The sequence below is a fragment of the Ochotona curzoniae genome, unplaced genomic scaffold (assembly GCF_017591425.1).
Source record: "Ochotona curzoniae isolate NIBS_2020 unplaced genomic scaffold, NIBS_Ocur_1.0 contig_199, whole genome shotgun sequence".
Classification (NCBI taxonomy): domain Eukaryota; kingdom Metazoa; phylum Chordata; class Mammalia; order Lagomorpha; family Ochotonidae; genus Ochotona; species Ochotona curzoniae.
The window spans coordinates 127,373-142,082 of record NW_024465286.1 but is presented as its reverse complement, the minus strand read 5'-3'; the positions used below and the strand labels follow the sequence as shown (position 1 = coordinate 142,082).

The window sequence follows — 14,710 nt, the reverse complement described above, 5'->3', positions numbered from 1 at the left end:
ATGTTTGTGATTTCTTAAATTGAATTTTTTAAAGTGATATGGTATGGTAAATAGATCTTAAAAATATCTTTATTTTTTTTCTTGCTTTTTTTTTTTTGTGTTCAAATGAGAGTTCAAGTAAGGGAAAGGGCCAGGTGCCTTTGCCTAGTAGTTAAAGTCCTCTCCTTGAGTGCTCTGGGATCCCATATGTGTGCCGCTTCTAATCCCGGCAGCTCTGCTTCCCATCCAGCCTTGTGCTTGTGGCCGGGGAAAGCTGGAGGGTGGGTAGGCGTTGAGCCTGTGCAGGGGTGCGGGGAGACGGAAGGTGCTAGTGTATGTGGCTGGCCCGGCACCTGCTGCAGGTTCAGGATGCTGTCGATGGCACTTTGCAAGTGCTCCATGAGAGTGTCGTTCTGTGGACTGTGGCTTGAGAAGCTGGCCTGGTCCATGTCTGTGGACTGGGGCTTGCGTCACTTTGGCGGGTGGCATTGTGTGGGCCTCCCAGCCTGCATGGGCGGCTGCGTGGCTGGGCTCAGGCAGTGTGGTGGTGGCCTTAAGTAGCTGCTGGTACATTTCGTCCTCCACGGCCGCCACTTGTGGCCTTGTCCACTTTGGCGGGCATGGGCGTGGCACTGGTGGCCACATGCTCTGGGTAGCTCTTGCAGAGCAGCAGGCACGGCCATGGTGGCGTAGGCCTGCAGCCTTGTGAGTGCCGGGTGGCTCCGGCGGTGGCGTGTGGTCCACGATGCCGTTCATCTGGGTGGCCGGGGTTGATGGTGGCGGGGGTGGACGCTGCAGGGGCTCCGCATTCTGGGGCGCGGGGGACGGCTGGTGCCCAGGGTCCAGCGCCTTGTTGTGCACCACCTTGCTGAGCCTGGTCTCCTGTTTGATCTTGAGCTTGAGACTGATGTGGCTTCGCACCTCGTAGGTCTTGATTGGCGGGCCGTTGCGGGAAGGCGTGGGGCTGTCCTCATTGGAGTCCAGGAAAGAGGCAGCGGGCCATGAGGAGGAAGACAGGGAGGAGGACGCATCAGCCCAGGTCATGGAAGGTGATCCACCAGTCCCGCAATGCCGGATCACAAGCTTGGTGGGCAGGTGCGACGGCCTGGGTGCGTTTCAATAATTGGGTGGAGACTGTCTCAAATTCCTTGTCCACCTTGTAGTCGCTGGGGGAGGGGAGGGCGCCCTGGTACACGTGGTAGAGCAGCAGGCCCTGCAGGGCATCCTGCAGGTAGGGGAAGGCGGTCTTGCAGTCGGGGTGCAGCACAGACCCTTGGTATTTGTGCAAATGCTCCAGGAGACAGGCCTCCTTGCTGGGTTGCAGTGCAGGGGCCTTCTTCAGCTGTAGTTAAGATACAGGTTCCTTGGTCACAGTTAGGGCTGGGAGGCTGCCAGCAAATGGGGAGATGTACCTGCGCCTGCTGGAGGTCCAGGGTCAGCAGCGTGCTGGCTGCAGGGGGTGCTGGTGGGGTGGGCTGCATGGTGAGCACGGGGGTGGCCTCCTGGTGGTAGTGGTGGAGGAGGCAGCCGCCGCAGCAGCGGGAAGAGCTGCTGGCTGTACCAGCCCATGGGGGCGTTGAGCATGGCCAAGGCACTAGGAGGCAGGGTGATGCCCTGCAGGACTGTGGTGGTGGTGGTGATGGGGCCTGGGGCTGTAGGCTGGCTCTGTGTGGGCAGGCTGCCCGCTGCCAGTGACATGGGCATCTGGAAGAACGTGGGCTGGCCCACCCGGATGGGTGCAGCAGAGAGGATGTGTGTGGCAGTGTTGTGTGCAGCCTAGGGTGGGGCCAGCACAGGGCCCAGGCTCAAAGGGGTTGCCAAGTTCTGGTTTGTGAGGATGGGGTTGGCGATGAGCTGTCCGTGTGTGTGAGGGGCCGCAGCAGCCTGGATCTGGCCACCCACATTGGCTGGCAGGGAGGAGAGTGGTTGCGGGAGCTGGACGTTGGGGACGCTGGGCAGCAGGAACTGGTTCTGGCCAGGCAGCTTGTGCTAGGTTGGGATGACGATACTGCTGCCCTGGTTCAGCAGGTGCACGTTCACGGGCTTGCTCAGGATGCCTGATGGCCTCTGTGGCACCGCCCCAGTTGTGGTGGCTGGTGGCTGCCTGAAGACGCTGGTCTGCAGGGTGGGCAGGTGCAGGGAAGCCTGACAACACCACGTTCTGGCCAGCCTTGCCAGCTGCCATGGAGGTCAGGTTCTGTGGTGCCTTGGGCTGTGGTGGGAGGGAGCCCAGCTCGCCCTGGATGGTGAGTGTGGCACCGACAGGTGCCAAGGGTTTAGGCGTTGGTTGGTACAGCTTGGGGTACACCACCCTTGCTGGCTTGTGCTGGATGGGTGTCGGCATATGGCGTAGGATCATGTTGGATCTTCCGTCAAATGATTCACTCCCCTAGTGACCGCAATGGCCAGTACTGTGCCAATCTGATGCTGGGAGCCAGGAGCTCTCCCGGGCCTCCTACTTGGGTGCAGGGTCCCAAAGCTTTGGGCCATCCTTGACTTCTTTCCCAGGCTACAAGCAAGGAGCTGGATGGAAAGTGGGCTGCCTGGATGAGAACCGGCTACCATATGGGATCCCAGAGTGCTCAAGGTGAGGACTTTGCCAGCTAGGCCATGGCGCCGGGCCCAATCTCACCATTCTAAGCACAATGAATTCACTGCAGAATCCACTGACTGACATAGCCCATCTTAGAGTCTCCATTTGCCCAGTTTTTCACTGCCAACATATGGCTGGGGTAGTTGATTGATGCGTTCTGTCCTCTGTTGGGGTGCCAGGTATCCTCTGCACGTTCCCATAGACTGCCATGTGCTCCATGTGTACCTGGTTATGCCCTCCACTGCTCTGTCTGAGCCTCCTAGGTGGCTCAGCTCTGGCACTTGCACTCCATGGCAGACCCTGGAACCTGCAGTTCCCTCCATGGGTAGAGTTCTGAGTCTAGCAGTTTCAGTGGAGAAATCCCCAAAGAAACTTTGAGGTGCTCCTGGACTAGATTCTTGTGTGTACTTGCAGGTACAGGGCCCAATACAGTCCATCGCCCCAATCAGCTGTGGTTGTAATTACTATGTTGGGTCTGTTTTCAGCCCTGTCTTCCACTGGAACCAATGGGTGTTGCAGTTCAGCCTGATTCTGCGCAGCACACACTTGATCCTTACATAAACCAATGGGAACTGCAAACTAGTTGCGGCCAGCCACAGTAACCCCCACCAGGCCCGTGCCTTGCCCTAGTTCCCATGCTTGCCAATTTGTGCAGCCAACTAGTTCAGTCTGTCCCGTATCCCGCTCAGCTCTCATGCACGTCAAAGGCATTGAAGCCTAGTTCAACCTAACCAGCTCCACTATCCAGCCCACACACATTCTGTTTGTAGCCATTCTGTCCAACCACCCCTCCCCCAGTGCTGGTTTTAATGCTCTGCAGTGGAAGTGGTAAGCCAAGAGGGAGGTGCCCACTGTTTCCCTCCTAGATCACTCAAAACTCCCAGATCATGCACTTTTCACATGATTCTGTACTTTAACTTGACAGATTAGCCACCGGTGCCAGCATCTGCTATCTGATGCTGTTGTAAAACCCAGCCAACCCTCACCTATTCTGCTTTATGTTTGCCCCAATAGGGATAGCCAATTAAACCTGACTATTCCCTGATCTGGCTCACCTGAGGCCCACAGGTGTTATAGCCTTGCCTGGTCTGGTCTGTCCCCATCCCAACTCATGCTGTCCAGTGAGCAACATGTTCCAGCAGGGTGCCCTCCATATTCTCCTTACAAGCTTTACCCCCTTTCTCTCTGGTTCCTATGAGTGCTGTGACCCAATCTGGCATGGCCTGCCTCACCTTAGCATTTGCTAGTGAGTGCTCTAGCCTGCCTGGCTTGGCTCAGCCCCAATTCTAGCTGATGAGGGTTATAGTCAATTCCAGCCCAGCGTGTATCCTATCCCAGCTGTAATGTGTACTGCTGGTATGTGTTGCAGCCATTACTGTCCTAACCCATACTGTTCTGTTGCTCAGATTCATCATTGGCTGATGGGAACTGGTTCAGCCTGGCCCATCCCTGACCTATGTAGAATGTAGGTCCTGTAGGAGAGACAGTCAGTCAAGCCTGACTCTTCCCTGATCTGGCTTGCATGAGGCCCACAGGTGTTATAGCCCTGCCTGGTATTAACTCATGCTGTGAAGTGAGTGAGGTGTTCCAGCAGGGGTGCCTTCCTACATTCGCCCTGCCAGCTAGTGTTTGCTGTAGCCTACCTGGCCAGGCCCACTCTCAATTCCTGCTGTAATGTGTACTGGTATGTGTTGCAACCATACTGGTTCGACTCACACTGTTCTGTTGATCAGATTCATCAGCGGTCATGTGAACTGGTTCAACCTCACCTGTGCCAAATGTCTGCCATCGGGTACCTTTCCCTGGCCTGCTCTGGGCTGTTTGTTTTGTGCTTATTGCACTTACCTGCTGGGTTGTGTCCTGACAGAGGAGTTGCCCAGATTGCTCCATCAGAACCTTTCCCAATGCCAGATTTTGCATATACTGGTAGGTCCATGAGCCAGCCCTATTCAGTCCACTTCCTGTCCTAGCAGGAGGAGTAGTCTTTCCTAACTGGCCTTCAACCCATTCTGGTTGTTGTTGGATGTTTCAGCACAGCCAAGGCTCATCCATACCCAAACACAGCTCACACATAGCTCAGTAGGGGCAAAGATCAAGCTTAGTTCATCCCACAGCTACCCTGGTCCTCCAGAACATCAGATGGCATTGGAGTCTGGCCTGGCTGGGTGCGTCCATTCGCAGTCCACACTTGTGCCAAGAGAGACTGCAGCTGTACCTAGACCAGAATGCATTCCCCACTGCAGCCCCTGCACTCCTTATTGGGAACCCCAAGTCAGCTAGGGTGTCTTCTTAGCTGCCTAACCAGGCCTGTCCCAGCCATAAATTGTACGCATGCCAGTGGTTGCTCTGACTTTCTTGGCATAACCTCTCACCTGTCTTGGCCTTTGCCTTTGATGCTGTGGCCTAGCAGCTAGGGTCCGCGGCTTGAATGCACCAGGATCCCATATGCTCTCAGGTTCTAATATCAGCAGTTCATTTTCCATCCAGCTCCCTGCTTGTGGCTTGGGAAAGCAGTCCAGGATGGCCCAAAGCCTTGAGACCCTGTACCCATGTGGGAGACTTGGAGGAAGTTCCTGGCTCCTGGCTTCAGATAAGTACAGCACTGGACATTGTGGTCTCTAGTGGAATGAATCATTGATTGGAAGATCTTCCTCTCTGTCTTTCCTCCTCTTTGTATATCTGACTTTGAAATAAAATCTTTAAAAAAAAAGAGGTTCTTTGACCCACATATCAGATTCTCAAGATACCATTTAAAAAAACAAACAAAAGAAGATGCTTTTTTTTTTAAGATTTATTTATTTATTGGAAAGTCAGATATACAGAGAGAAGGAGAGACAAAGAGGAAAATCTTTTGTCTGATGAGTCTCTCCCTAAGTGAGCAAAACAGCCGATGCTATGCCGATCTGAAACCAGGATCCCGAAACTTCTTCAAGGTCTCCCACACAGATGCAGGGTCTCAAAGCCTTTGGGCCATTCTCAACTGCTTTCCCAGGCAACAAGCAGGGAGCGGGATGGGAAGTAGAGCTGCTAGGATTAGAACCAGCACCCATGTGGGATCCCAGCGCGTTCAAGGTGAGGACTTAAGCCACTAGGCCACGCCGCTGGGCCCAGAAGGAGATGTTATTTTAAACTTCCCTGAAAGTCTCCAGTCATGGTGGGTAGTGCTGTGTCAGTGCAAGAAGGGCCAACACAGAGCCTGATGGGCCACTTGGTGCTGTCCCGTCTGGATCTTTGTGATGTGCACATCTACAGCAGGGAAGAGATACAAGTAACTGTTCTCCCATTTCAATCTAGCCCTTTGGATCAAAGTGTTTCCTTATCTGTCACACTTTCTAGTAAATTTATATATAGATATAGACATAGATGTAGACATAGATATAGTAGAGAGAACGATGGAATATGTGTGTGTGTGTGTGTGTGTGTGTGTGTGTTTTAGGAGAGAATCTCAGTGATATCACGGGTGGTGGTGGTTTTAAACATTTGTTTTTGTTGGAAAGTCAAATTACAGAGAGAAAGAGAGAAAGAAAGAAAAATCTTTCATTCACTGGTTCTCTGTCCCACATGCCTGCAACAGCCAGAGCTGAGCTGATCCAAGGCCAGGAGCCAGGAGCACCTCCAGGGTCTCCCACCCAGCAGTTGTTCTCTTAGCACCAAATGTACTGTGAACTTCACCTTGTTGTTTGAACTCTTGGTCTTTGCAGTCTGGATGTTACTTCAGAACAGCTGTGTGTGTGTGCTGGGAGTGCCTTTTTGCTTGATGTGACTGTTTTCATGCCTTTTGTGATTAGAAATTAGTGTAAAGTTGGGATTCAAATGAAATTTTAGTAGTGGAATTTCATTTCATGTTGCCACTTACTGATTATATACCTTGATCAAATTACTCCTCTTTCTTTTTTTCTATTTTTTCATTTTCTGGAAAAGCAAGCTTTTCAAAGCAACCTGAAAACAGTCATGGGAGGATATTTATAAACTGGCAGGATGGAGGGCACAATGCCATGTCCATTTGGCAAGGCCAGAGTCTGATCACACAAACCCAGCTGAAACTTCTTAAAGTGCAACAAAAATGTGGCCTTGAAGATGCCCATTGTGTCTGTTATCCAAACATACTTTCATTTCAAGAATGACAACCTCTGAGCCAATCTCTTGAGGGTTCTGCTTGATTATGAAAATCAGTGTTTACGTTGAAAACATGATTAAGTTATTAACCTTCATATTTTTACAATAGGGATTTCATTCACATTCTGAGTAGTTGAATTGGTAAAGATCTTGTGTCCATTTTGTAGGAGAGGGATTTTATCGGTTTCCTTTTACAATAGCCAACTGGAAGGTTATCCAGCTTTTGAAGTCCTGGCTGGGCTGCATCTGAATGGTAGCTAGATGAATGAGATTTCTATGTAACACATGCTGCTACTGGACGCACTCATGGGCTTGGCCCTTGTCTGGTCCTCCATGATGCAGTGGATGAGCTGATCATTCCCCTCCAGGAGCTGCTGGTTGGTCTCCTGATTGATTTCAGCACTGCCCTGCAGCCAATCAGGAACGAAGGCCAATGACATGCCAGGGAGCCCAGCAGGCACTCTGAGTTTGTTGCACATTTATATGAGAGGAGGACAGAGATAATACAACAGAATTCTTCCACCTGCTGGTTCACTGTTCAAATGACTGGCATGCCAGAGCTGGCCAGAGCTGCAAGCCAGGAACTCAATCTGGGTGTGTGGCCCAGCAGCTAACATTCTGAACATTGGGTCTGCCTCCCCAGAGTGCGTGATAGCAACAAACTAGCTTCAGAGCATGCAATCAGTCATAAACATTCCAACATGGGATGTAGATATCTTTATTGGTCTCTTATAGGAAAAGAAAGTGTGCCCCAACTTATATTTCTTTGGTGTGAAATAAATAGTTTTGACCTTATGTAGTATTAAAAATGAAATAATTCACATAACACCACCCACAATTTGGCACATATACGAGGGGGAAATGTTAGATATGAGCAGCTGCAGCTGCAGGAATCACTAATGGCCAATTCTGCCCACTGTCCTTCATCACAGTCCCTGCTTCTCTGTTGTATTTGGAGGTGCTGTCATTTACATCAATTTCCCATGTGTTACACTCAAAACTCTTCTCCAGGATTTTCCAATGTCTTATTGTCCGGCAGAGTGAATATACCTTTTTATTATTAATTCACTTATTTGTTGTAAATGAGTGACATAAATAATTTAAGAGACTAGCAAAGTCTGTGCTCCTGTCCTGAAGCACTAGCAATGTTTGTGGGGTGCAAGTGAGATCACACCAAAGAAGTCCAGGGTATTTTAAGGAGGCCTGGCCCTATAGCCACCAGCAGGCAGGCTGGGGATATGGTGGGCACTGCCAGAGGTGGTGTGACCTTTAAGCAACAAGCATGGAGCAGGGCAGGCATGCTTAATGAAAGGGGAGGCTGTCCTAGGCTGCCTGCCCTGGAACAAGCAGAGGGCTGCTGTGTGCATAAAAGCACTGGAGGAGTATGTGAGGAGGCAGACTGGACAGTAGGCAGTCAGGATCTCCTGATGCCTGGTAAAATTCTCCTTCAGAGTGTAAGAACTGGGTTTTCCCCTATTTCCTTATCCTTCCTGGAGCACATTCTCCCTCTGGGGAGGGAACAAAAGGATAGAATCAGCATATCAATTCCCATCTCTTAGAGCTGTTGCCAAACAAAAGCAGTGAGACAGGGCTCACCCTAGCTCCCCCAAATCCCAGCTCTGGGTTATTGTCAAAGGAATTGCACTTCAGCTTTCAGCTTCAGGATGGTGTTGTGGGTGGAAAGCAAGACCACACCAGACAATCTAGAGTGTTCTAAGGAGTTTTGATTAGCAAGGTTGGTAATTACAGGGTCCACTTGAAAATAGCAAATCACAAGCTCATGTGAAAATCCAGTGTGAATGGAAACACCAAGAGGAACAAAGGGGCTTTACCCTGAAGCTCACCCATTAAACTGAAGAGCTATGTTCCAGCCTCCCAAGCAATATAAGTTATTCCAAGAGACATACAATGACACACTTACAAAGCAGCAGACATCCACCTTCCCGGGTTTCTGTCTCCACATTCCATTACTGCCAGGCCTCACCACTCCTGGAACTCTTGAAAATATACAACTTAGGGCCCCTGCAGTGGCCTAGCACCTAACGTCCTTGCCTTGAATGCACCGGGATCCCATATGGACACTGGTTCTAAACCTAACAACTCTGCTTTCCATCCATCTCTCTGCTTGTGGTCTGGGAAAGCAGTTGAGGATGGTCCAAAGTCTTGGGACCCTGCACCCATGTGGGAGACCCAGAAGGGTTCCTGACATCTGCCCTCAGTTTGGCTCAGCACCAGCTGTTGCATTCACTTGGTGAGTGAATCATCAGATGGAAGATCTTCCTCTCTGTCTCTCCTCCTCTCTGTATATCTGACTTTGCTATAAATAATAAAACACATCTTAAAAGAAGAAATACAAAGCATCTTAGCATTAATATCTTTACTGTTCCTCCCAAGCACTGAACAGAGATGATTAGAAATACAGACATACAGAGTTCATGTCAAGGACTTCCTGTTCTCAAAGTTTTTCCACAGGAAGCCAGAGAACAAGCAGGTACTAGGGAGGCCAAGAGTTGGAGTGCAAGAGTGAGGGAAGCACGTGCCAAAAGTCTGAGCCCCTCCATTTCATGGGCCTTCATGGGGGCGTGGGAGGGAAGGGATTATACAACAATGCAATTCTGCCCCTGTCAGGTTCCAGGTGATGATAAAGGAGCATCACAGGTGTGCAGAAGAGAATGCCTAGATGTTGGGTTGGGGTGTGGCTTCCAAGCCCTTGAACATGAACTAGTTGCCTACCTCACATTATTGGGAGAAGGAAGTTACAATCCTCACTTTCTTTTCTGGAATTTCTTTCTCTCCTCCCTTGGGGTGACTCTTGTGATCCCCCACCCCCAGTATGGTGCTTAAAAGATACTATTTCCAACATTTTCTCGGGTCTTTTCTCTCTTGGAGTCCCCTCCTGCCACTAGGACAGAAGCCATTTTCCTTCCTCTTATGAAATAAATCCTGCTTTGCAAACTGGAGTTCTCTGCATGAAAACTCTTTCATGTGAGACAAGAAACAGGTTGCTGCAGTGTTTTGCTTTGAATTCCCTGCAACTCTCTCCTGCCTTGTCCTGGAGCAGCAGGAAGTCTGTGGGGGCGGGCAGGCTAGAAGTGAGTGTTGGAGCTGCTGAGCCAGCCTGGCCCTGGAGCAGCTTGCAGGCAGGCCAGGGGTGTGGGAGAAGCCACTGGGAGTTCAGGTTTGGTGAAGGGGACTCAGGTATGCGGGCTGGGGCCTGCAGAACAGGCCAAGCCCTGGAATGGCTAGCAGGTGCACTGCCTGCTGAGGGAGTGGGACCACCTGCTAAGCCTGACTGGCTCTCAGCAGCAGATGGTGGACGGAGTGGCAGAGCTCATGGGCTAGAGGCACGCTTGCACCTGCTCACCAAGCCTGGCCTGGATGAGCAAGCAGGGCAGTGGAGGGCGTTGGTTAGAGGTGCACTCTCCCCAGAGCACAATTGGGTCTGGCCATGAAGGCAATGACTATAGTCCTGTGGAAGCAGGGACGTCAGCCAGGATGACTTGACAATGAAGCAGATGGCAGGCAGACATGGGTGCAGAGTGCACCATTTGTCTGGCTTGGCCCTGGAATAGCAGCTGGTGGGCACCTTGTGTCCTCAGGTGGCTGCCATAAAGAGCATTTAAAAGGAGATGTTGCAATTACATGTACATTGTAAAACTTAGTTTATTTATCAGAGGATCAGACTTCAGTTTTGTGTATCAATGATAAATAATTATAAAATGCTACAATTTGGGCCCGGTGCAATGGCGCAAGTGGTTGAGGTCCTCGCCTTGCACGCCCAGGATCCCATATGGGCACCGGTTCTATTCCCGGCAGCCCGGCTTCCCATCCAGCTCCCAACCTGTGACCTGGATAAGCAGTCGAGGACGGCCCAAACTTTGGGACCCTGCCCCCACGTGGGAGACCCGGAAGAGGCTTCGGATCAGCATAGCATCAGTCGTTGCACTCACTTGGGGAGTGAATCATCGGACGGAAGATCTTCGTCTCTGTAGATCCGCCTTCCCAATAAAATAAATAAATAAATAAATCTTTAAAAAAATGCTACAAGTTATACCTTAAGGACTGTCATCAACTATATCATGCATAGATTTTTGTTTCACAGCCTTCCTCATCATGAACATATCACCATGCATGTAACCATTTTGAATGCTAATATAAAATCTAGGAGACAGAGAACATAAGTTCCCCTGTTTACCTAGGAACAATGTAACGGTGGATTTGATTTTAATTTTATGGCAGTTTATTCTTGATAAAATGGTTACATGGTTTAGAGATTACGTAGGAGGTTGCATTTAATCAGGTACAAACAAACATTGTTCACAGGATACAAGAGGCTGGGTATTCTTAAGTTCACATTTAAAAAATATTGCTCATCACCTGGGCGCCTGCCGCCCTGGTGCCCAGCACGCCCGCATGGGCTCACGCTGAGGTTTCGGACCCGGTGTCCTTAGCGAAAAGGGGGTTGAGAGGGTGGTGAGTCGGCGTCCACCCGCCCAGGGTTGGGGGTCAGATCTGGGGGGGCTAGGGATCCCCAAACTCGGATCGGATCCAGCCTGAGCGAGGCGGTGCCATGGAATTCCAAGCGCTGCTCTGTTGGTCTTCCCTCGCTGCCGCCTTAGACGCCATATCTCCCTGCACCCAAGCACTGACTGCCTACCCCTCTCTTAGAGACCCTCCTCAGTACAAAATTGGAAACTGCCGAGCTGAAGTGGGTGACCTTCCCTCAGGCGATGGGCAGTGGAAGGGACTGAGTGGCCTGGATGAGGAGCAACACAGCATGCGCACTTACGAGGTGTGTGACCCTCAGCGCACCGCGGGCACGGCCCACTGGCTGAGCACAGGCTGGGTGACTCGCCGTGGTGCTGTGCACGCGTACGCCACGCTATGTTTTACCATGCTGGAGTGATTGTCACTTCCCCGGGCTGGCCGCTCCTGCGAGGAGACCTTCACTGTCTTCTACTATGAGAGCGATGCCGACATGGCCACGGCCCTCACGCCAGCCTGGATGGAGAACCCCTACATCAAGGTAGACACAGTGGCCGCAGAGCACTTGACCCAGAAGCGTCCTGGGACCAAAGGCACGGGGTAGGTGAACATGACGACGCTGCATCTGGGCCTGCTCAGCAAGGCCGGCTTCTACCTGGCCTTCCAGGACCAGGGCGTCTGCTTGGCCCTGCTCTCCCTGCATCTCTTCTACAAGAAGTGTGTACAGCTCACCTTGAAACTCACCTACTTCATAGACACCTTGCCCTGCGAACTTGTGGTGCCTATGGCTGGGATCTGCGTGGCGGATGGTGTCCCTGCCCCTGGCCCCAACTTTAGCCTGTACTGCCGGGAGGATGGCCAGTCGGCCGAGCAGCCTGTCACAGGTTGCCGCTGTGGTCCAGTGTTTGAGGCCGCCTAGGAGAACACCAAGTGCAGAGCCTGCGGCCAGGGAACCTTCAAGGCCTTGTCGGGGGAGGGCTCCTGCCAGCCATGCCCACCCAACAGTCACTCCAACACCATTGGGTCCACTATGTGCCAGTGTCGCATTGGGTACTTCCAGGCCCGTGCAGATCCCCAAAGTGCATCCTGCATGACTCTGCCCTCTGCCCTGCGGAGTTTGGTTCCCCGCCTGAATGGCTCGGCATTGCACCTGGAGTGGAGTGCCCCCCTTGAGTCGGGCGGCTGAAATGACCTCACCTATGCCATCCGCTGTGGAGAGTGCCGCCCTGGGGGCTCCTGAAAACCCTGTGGGGGAGACCTGACCTTTGACCCTGGCCCCCGAGATCTGGTGGAGCCCAGGGTGGTAGTGCAGGGGCTGCGTCCCGACTTCACCTACACCTTTGAGGTCGCCGCCTTGAACGGGGTGTCTTCATTGGCTAGCGGGCCGGTCCCATTTGAGGTGGTCAATGTCACCCCTGACCGGGAAGTGCCTCCTGCTGTGTCTGACATCCGGGTGACCCGCTCCTCACCAAGCAGCCTAAGCCTGGCCTGGGCAGTTCCCCAGGTGCCCAGCGGGGCAGTGCTGGACTGTGAGATCAAGTACCATGAGAAGGGTGCAGAGGGCCTCAGCAGCATGAGGTTCCTGAAGACGTCAGAAAATCGGGCTGAGCTGCGGGGGTTGAAGTGCGGGGCCAGCTACCTGGTGCAGGTGCGGGCGCGATCCGAAGCTGGCTATGGGCCCTTCGGCCAGGAGCACCACAGCCAGACCCAGCTGGATGAGGGTGACAGCTGGCGAGAGCAGCTGGCTCTGATCACTGGCACAGCAGTCATGGGAGTGGTGCTGGTAGTCGTGGTCATCGCCATCCTCCGCCTCAGGAAGCAGAGCAGTGGGAGAGACGTGGAGTACTCGGACAAACATGGACAGTATCTCATCGGTCATGGTACGAAGGTCTACATGGACCCCTTCACTTATGAAGACCCCAATGAGGCTGTGAGGGAGTTTGCCAAAGAGATTGACGTCTCCTATGTCAAGATTGAAGAGGTGATTCGTGCAGGGGAGAATCCTGGGAAGAAGGAGAGCTGCGCGGCCATCAAGACCCTCAAAGGTGGCTACACCAACATCATCCTCCTGGAGGGTGTGGTCACCAACAGTGTGCCTGTAATGATCCTCACTGAGTTCATGGAGAATGGCGACCTGGACTCCTTCCTGCGGCTGAACGACGGGCAGTTCATGGTCATCCAGCTGGTGGGCATGTTATGGGGCATCGCCTCGGGCATGCAGTACCTGGCAGAGATGAGCTATGTCCACTGGGACCTGACCGCCCGCAATATCCTGGTCAACAGCAACCTGGTGTGCAAGGTCTCCGACTTTGGCCTCTCACGCTTCCTGGAAGAGAACTCGTCTGATCCCACCTACATGAGAGCTCCCTGAGAGGGAAGATTCCCATTAGATGGATGGCCCCCGAAGCCATTGCCTTCCGCAAGTTCACATCAGCCAGTGATGCTTGGAGTTAGGGGATTGTCATGTGGGAGGTGATGTCCTTCGGGGAATGGCCATATTGGGAAATGAGCAATCAAGATGTGATCAACGCCATTGAACAGGGACTACTGACTGCCCCCACCCCCAGACTGCCCCACTTCCCTGCACCAGCTCATGCTGGACTGTTGACAGGACCGCAACGCTCGGCCCTGCTTCCCCCAGGTGGTCAGTGCCCTGAACAAGATGATCCGGAACCCAGCCAGCCTCAAAATTGCGGCCAGAGAGAACGGTGGCGCCTCCCACCCACTCCTGGACCAGCGGCAGCCTCAGTACTCAGCCTTCGGCTCGGTGGGCGAGTGGCTTCGAGCCATCAAGATGGGAAGATACGAGCAAAGTTTCGCAGCTGCTGGGTTCGGCTCCTTCGAGCTGGTCAGCCGGATCTCCGCAGAGGGCCTCTTGCGAATTGGAGTCACCCTAGTGAGACACCAGAAGAAGATCCTGGCCAGTGTCCAGCACATGAAGTCCTAGGCCAAGGCCAACACCCCAGGTGCCACGGCAGGAGCCATGCCGCCACCTCAGTTCTAAGCTTTGGAGTGGGACAACAGCGGGGGTCTCCTCCCTGGGCGCCGCTGCTGGATTGCACTTTGAACCTGTGGGGAAGGGGAGCTGGATTTGGGGGTCCTACCTGTGGGAATGTGGGTATCACATTTCCTCCTACCCCTCAGAGGGGACCCTCCCCCCAGAACAAGGGTGGGTGAGGGCCTGCCCCTCAGCACTGGGCGTGACCCAAGGGACAGGATGTGCCCAGTGTCTGCCAGTGTCCCCAAGTGCTGCCGTCACCTTACCGTGTCCCTGCAGACCAAAGAGAGAGGCGACTGGCCTGCCCACCAGAGTGGACGCAGGAAGGGGTACGGGCCCAGTGATGAAATCATTGTGCTGCAGTGCCCCGGCTTGCTGCTGTGGCCCCCAACTCAAGCCTTTCCCCCTGTAAATGCCCCTCCCCCCATCTGCCTTCATATTGAAGACTTTGAGTTTTATTTTTTATTAATTTTTTTTTCTGTTTTGGTCTTATTTTTCTTCCTTCCCCATTTGTTTTTTGTTTGTTTGTTTGTTTGTTT

At 52.6% G+C, this 14,710-nt stretch overlaps 2 pseudogenes; one reads left to right on the top strand and one right to left on the bottom strand.

Moving 5' to 3' along the window:
- Positions 1 to 299: 299 nt before the first annotated feature.
- LOC121150051 lies at positions 300 to 2,338 on the bottom strand (annotated as a pseudogene).
- An 8,920-nt stretch (positions 2,339 to 11,258) lies between these two features.
- LOC121150063 lies at positions 11,259 to 14,177 on the top strand (annotated as a pseudogene).
- The last annotated feature ends 533 nt before the right edge of the window (positions 14,178 to 14,710 follow it).